This window comes from Leopardus geoffroyi, chromosome A3 (genome assembly GCF_018350155.1).
Source record: "Leopardus geoffroyi isolate Oge1 chromosome A3, O.geoffroyi_Oge1_pat1.0, whole genome shotgun sequence".
Lineage (NCBI taxonomy): Eukaryota > Metazoa > Chordata > Mammalia > Carnivora > Felidae > Leopardus > Leopardus geoffroyi.
In genome coordinates, this window is record NC_059336.1 from 98,339,746 (window position 1) to 98,345,849 (window position 6,104).

The 6,104-nt window shown below is 38.4% G+C and overlaps 1 long non-coding RNA gene across 1 annotated transcript in view; it reads right to left on the reverse strand.

Annotated features, from left to right (window-relative positions):
• Window positions 1–4,669, reverse strand: part of LOC123579724 — a 34,473-nt gene extending 29,804 nt beyond the window's left edge. The window contains exon 1 of the long non-coding RNA XR_006702919.1: window positions 4,506–4,669. This is a non-coding gene — a long non-coding RNA (uncharacterized LOC123579724). The remainder of the gene's footprint in view (window positions 1–4,505) is intronic.
• Between the last annotated feature and the right edge of the window lie 1,435 nt (window positions 4,670–6,104).

Consider the following 6,104-nt stretch of genomic DNA (forward strand, 5'->3'; position numbering starts at 1 on the left):
GGAGCCTGCTTCAGATTCTGTGTCTCCCTTTCTCTCTGCTCCTCCCCTGCTCACACTCCGTCTCTGTCTCTGTCTCTGTCTCAAAAATAAATAAACAACAACAACAAAAACCTTTAAGATATTTGGAAATTCAGATGTAAAGATACCACGTCTTCCTTCAACCCATTTACCCATCCTGGATTTATCCAGTTATAGCAAAAGTCTATTACATAGCCTATACTAGATAGAATATTTATTTATTTATTTATTTATTTATTTATTTTTAATGTTTAGTTTTGAGAGACAGAGACAGAACACAAGCAGGGGAGGGGCACAGAGAGGAGACACAGAAGCCCAAGCAGGCTCCAGGCTCTGAGCCATCAGCACAGAGCCCGACGCGGGGCTTGAACCCACAAGCCGTGAGATCATGACCTGAGCCGAAGTCGGAGGCTCAACCGACTGAGCCACCCAGGCGCCCCAAGATAGAATATTTATAACCACACACCTTTAAGTAGAGAAAACCCTATTCTATGACCAAAAGGAATTCTCTTCAATCACAGAAGTGAAGATACATTTAAACAAACTTTAAAAGCGTATATATACACAACATAACATCATACAGATGGTATCAAGATAGCTTGGAAAAGAGAGTAATCATCTCTCTTTGGGGTATGACCAGGGAAGGACACCTGTCAGAGGTGATTTCTGATGATAAATATAAAGGATGAATGAGCTTGAACCACGTATAGGGGACAGCATATAGGATATCCCAGGGACAGAAGCAATATCTGCCTGTTGAGTTAATTGTTATTTTCTATTCAGTCCTTCAACCAACATTTTTGATAGCTATTATATGTAAAGAACATGTGATATTAAGGATTTAGACATACTCTTGAATTCAGAGTTCACTGTCTAATATCATCACTTAGTATCTAAAAGATATAAATCATTCAGTAATGCCCAAATGGTGGGAAGCAACTTTCTTCCCTCCTAATGGTTGGTATGATTTAACAATGAGGCATCAAACGTACTGCAAGCAATTCATTATATGATTGTCTCCCACATTAGCTAACATGAAATTATCGGGAAAAGCTCTGAAACACCCAAAACACACTAAACTACCAAAACAAGAAAGTGATGTCCTACTGGTTGAAATCCCCAAAAGGTTTATTTTCCTCTGGAAGCATGAAGATGAATGGGCTTTCTGATTTTCATCCCAGCACCTGTTCATTCCATTCACCAAGCTGCTTAATCATGTGCTTCAGCCAAAAGAATGACAGGCCATATTTCCTAATATGTTTTAGTGGTTAAAATTACAAAATAGTAGATGTGATTTATTTGACATAGCAACTATAATTTGGGACATTCCCAAATGTTCTCTGGGTTATTTTAGGCAAAAATCATCCTCTGGAAGGTGGAAATGTTTTTGTATGAATCCAGTCAAATTTTGACTGGATGCTCTAAAAGCTAGGAAAGAGAAACCGTTGTTAATAAAATAGTAGGTTTTTTTTTTTTTTTTTTTGCCATATGCGTGTATCTACTGTGTTTAACAGTGAATTGCTTCTTATATTTTTTCATTGAATAGTTAAGCTGTTTTGCATTCCCTAGACAAATGCTTACTGACTTGAAAATACCTTTTTAAATGTGTGAGGCAGTCACTTTGGCCTGGTAGGAATTAGAGCCCATGTTCAGTTTTATACATTTCATTGTCTAGTCAAGTTCCTGTTGTATGTGGAGTTTCTCTTGAAGTACATGAGAGCATCTATATAAGAACTGACATGGGAGTGCCTGGGTGGCTCAGTTGGTTAAGCAGTTGACTTCAGTTCAGGTCATGATCTCACAGTCTGTGTGTTCAGGACCCACGTTGGGGCCTGTGCTGACAGCTCAGAGCATGGAGCCTTTTTTGGATTCTGCATCTCCCTTTCCTTCTCTCTCTCTGCCTCTCCTCTGCTTATGCTCCATCTTTCTCTGTCCCTCAAAATAATACATCAACATTGAAAAAATTTTAAAAAAAGAGAGAGAGAGAACTGACATGGCTTAACAGAGAGAACACCAAAGGTCACAGGCAAGATTCTGCTCATGGCAGGCAAGTACTTTCGGTCTCTGAGAATAGCATGCCAGTCATATTTAAAGAATGAGAAGTAGACACACCAAATAAGCACAAAGATGTTCAGTCAGTCTGGTGGGCTCTGATGATTTGTCCCCACTCAAATTGTCCCATTATAATTGAGCCAAATTTTTATCAAAATGTCTAAACACAATGAATAAAATATCCTGTTGCCTTGTCAGATGAGTTATAATTCAGTAGTAAACCTGTTTGGAGCACATAAGAAAATTTTTTTTAACTCCCATTCTTTTGCATCATCTTTCTTGCTGTATTACAAAACTATGTTCACTGTACTTTCAAGGTGACCTTCCTATAAATTAATCATTGTTTGTCTAACTCCTTGACCTCATTAAAATTCTGAAAGCTCCAGTCTAACCAAATTTTGATAATGCCACACAGATTGAAGTAGGAGTTAGAGGCAGTTCTGAGTATTCTTTTATGAGGAGCAGTTAAGGATAAATGTCACATACTTACCAAATCATTGCAAGTTGCAAGTATCTTTAGCAGCCACAAATTCACCTACACACACACACACACACACACACACACACACACTGGAGTGGCTATTGTTATTTTTTTAGTAAGTTTGTTTTGTCAGATGAGAAAATGCCAACAAATTAGAATATAACCTACAACTGTACATTATAAGCATCCCAAACTTAACAATAATATTCAACCTATAAACAACATGTCAGATTTGATTATCTTATAAAGGGTAGTGATTCCTAGGAGGCCAATCTGAAAGCTGTCTTCTCATTATTCTGACGGATAAAGGTGATAGACGGTTAGTACTGGGTTTTGTCCTCTCAGGTGACAAAGGGAAAGCTTGCCATTGCAGTCCCTTCTTTTCCACTACTATTATTTGGCCTGTTATTTCAAACAGGGAAGTCAATTAACTCAGTGGTTACACAGCAATAATGAAAGGTTTCTGGACAACCTTTGCAACAAAGATGTCTTGATTGCCTCTCTACCTAAATATATCAGTTTATTTGTATCTTCTTTATAATTCCCCATAAAAAGATCATGGCCCAGAAATTAGTTGCTTATCAAGAGTTAATCTAGGAGATTTTATGGAAGAGAAAACATGTGATTTTTTAAATCTGAGACTGGTGTCTGTATTCTCTATCCCCATCAAACACCAAGTGATCTTTCTGTTACTCTCTTGTATACAGAGGTAGGTATAGAAGAGAGATTTGAAGAAGAATGAATTGACAGTGATCTCTCTGCAGGTCCTTAAAAATGCATTATACCTCATATCTAAATGTGATTGGTATTGACCTTCAACAAATAGGATTAAATTCATGAAAAACGATCTCCTTCCTTCCTAACAAAACCTGTTCACAAAGAACTGACCTGTGCTGGAAAGAGGCCTAAGTGCAGAATTAGATATTACCAATCTGATCCAAGTTGTTGAATGTTATGACCTTGGACACATCATTACATCTTTCTGAGGCTCATTTCCTACATTAGTAAAATCCAGATATTGGTCTAGCTCCCTTCTATCTTCAACTCACTATGGCTATGTAATTATATGAACACATTTTTACATGGGCTTTCAATTGATATTTTATGCTTTCATTATCACATATCAACTCACAAATAAAGGAATATGATAAATTATATTATCTGTTAACAAAAATTAAAATAAACTTTTGGGGCACGTGGGTGGCCCCATGGTTTTGGCTCTGGTCATGATCTCATGGTTCATGAGTCTGAGCCCTGCATGGGGCTCCATGCTGCCAGGACAGAGCCTGCTTGGGATTCTCTCTCTTCCTCTCTGTCTCTATCCCTACCCTACTCACACTCTCTCAAGATTAAAAACAATGACAACAAAAACAAAACAAAACAAAACAAAAAGCAAAACAAAAAAACCCCACAAAACTTAAAAACAAAGAAACAGACTTTTAAGGGTCTTGCCCACCACCATCCTTCCCCACCAAGAATGCTTAAATCTGCCCACCAGTAGTGACATTGGGCTTGGTCACATGACTTTCTTTAGCCAGTGAAATGTGAGTAAGGATAACATTAAGCTTTCCGTGTGAAATTTCATAAGCTTTATAAGCCAGCATATAGTTTACCATGTCCCTTTTTTCTCTGCCAAGAGACCAGTACATTCCAGATTGAGTATGTTTTTTCAGCCGAGGACTAGAGTGAAGTCAGTTGGAGCAAAGCCACATCTGACAGGCAGTGGGCACATGATTAAGCAGGAAATAAACCCTTGTCATTATAAACCACTGGGATTTTGGTGTTATTTGTTTCCATTGCATAATGTAACATAAGGTAACTAATCTATAGTTGTATATTTGTAAGTAGTGTTCTGCATTTTCTACTTGTCTCAGATTACATAGACATGACTATTTCAATAAATGTATTACTCATATGTCAGAGTTAACCATTATTTTTATTATATTAGAAATACCTGTGGTTCCTGTTTAGGATGTTTTTCCCTCCTCTCCCATCCATGCTTCTTGGCCTGATCCACTCACTCCTGCCCCGTGAATATTTGTTGGGTTTGGACAGTGGGTTAATAATAGCAAGAACCAGAAATGCAGGAAGAGTAAGAGGTCAGTCAGGTAGGTGTCCCCTCCCCCAGCCTTCTCCCTCACCATTATGACAGAGGCTGCATTCCACAGGACAAATCCTGTGAGATGGCCGTCCCTATTCTAGGGAGATGAGCTCTGTCTAGGCTCCAGTGACCCAGTTTCCTCTCTTCTTCTATCAGGCCTAAGGTGGTAAATGGCTTCCACTGCTGACAGTCTCTGGAGGCTTCACTACCCCATGTCTATGACTTCACCTGCTCATACCTCCTGAATAGTTCCTCAATAATTCTATTGAGTTTGATCTTCAAGCCTGAAGTCTGTTTCCTATGGGAAACTCAGTACTGTAGTGCCCTATGGATAGTTATTCTTTATGTAGATGAAACATAGATAAATAGTATGTTCTGTTTAAGAATGAAATTGGTTTTGAGGTGCCTGGATGGCTCAGTCAGTTAAGCATCTGACTCGGTATTTGACTCAAGCCATTATTCCAGGGTCATAGGATCAAGCCCACGTCTGGCTCTACGCTTGGTGTGGAACTGCTTAAGATTCTCTCACTCTCTCTCCCTCTGCCCCCCTCACCCGCCTGCATGCTTTATATCTAAAAAAAAAAAAAATTTTCTAAAGAACAAAATTAGTTTCCACTATCATTATTCAAATGGTATATTTGAATAATATCCATATTTAAACTTTTTAATCAACCCACTCAAATATATATCACCATTATGTGTCTCCTTTAATCAGATATGCATATTGTCTCTCAATAAAAAATTCTGCCTCTTTTTCACTAGGATTATGTTTTAGATACGTCCACGTATCTATGTTCTATTGTAGTGGGAATAGGATTTCATTAAATTTTATTTTCTAACTTGTGATTTCTGACATAAAGACACACTACTTTATATAACTCTATTGTGCCTAGACACTTCCAAACACTTTCCTAAATCATTTTATATAAAATAATTATGGCTTTATTTCTATTCTTATTTCCACGTCATATTTACATGGGCTAGAACTTCCACAACAGTGACATTTAATGTAGATGCTTCATAGTGATTAAAAGAAAAACCCTAATCTTGCTGTAGAAATGGGAACTTCTGTGTTCCTACAAAATCAAGGTCCCTTACACTCTTTTCACTCTTTCCTTGAGAGGAATAACTTTCCCATTATGTGAAAATAGTAAAACCTTCATATTCCTTGGGCTGTGTTTCCCAGATGACAGAGTCTCATCGTTGAGAAGGCACTGTGGGTGCTGCCCTGGTAGAACATGGATCTGTAAAGCAGACAGTGACCTCTGGGCAGCTGGCTGGTTAATGTATTAAGACTGCATTATGTTTTTCGGGTGTGGAGTTTGGTGAGCTCTTTATAGATTTTGGATACTGAGAACAAACTGAGGGTTGATGGGGGGTGGGAGGGAGAGGGGGGTGGGTGATGGGTATTGAGGAGGGCACCTTTTGGGATGAGCACTGGGTGTTGTATGG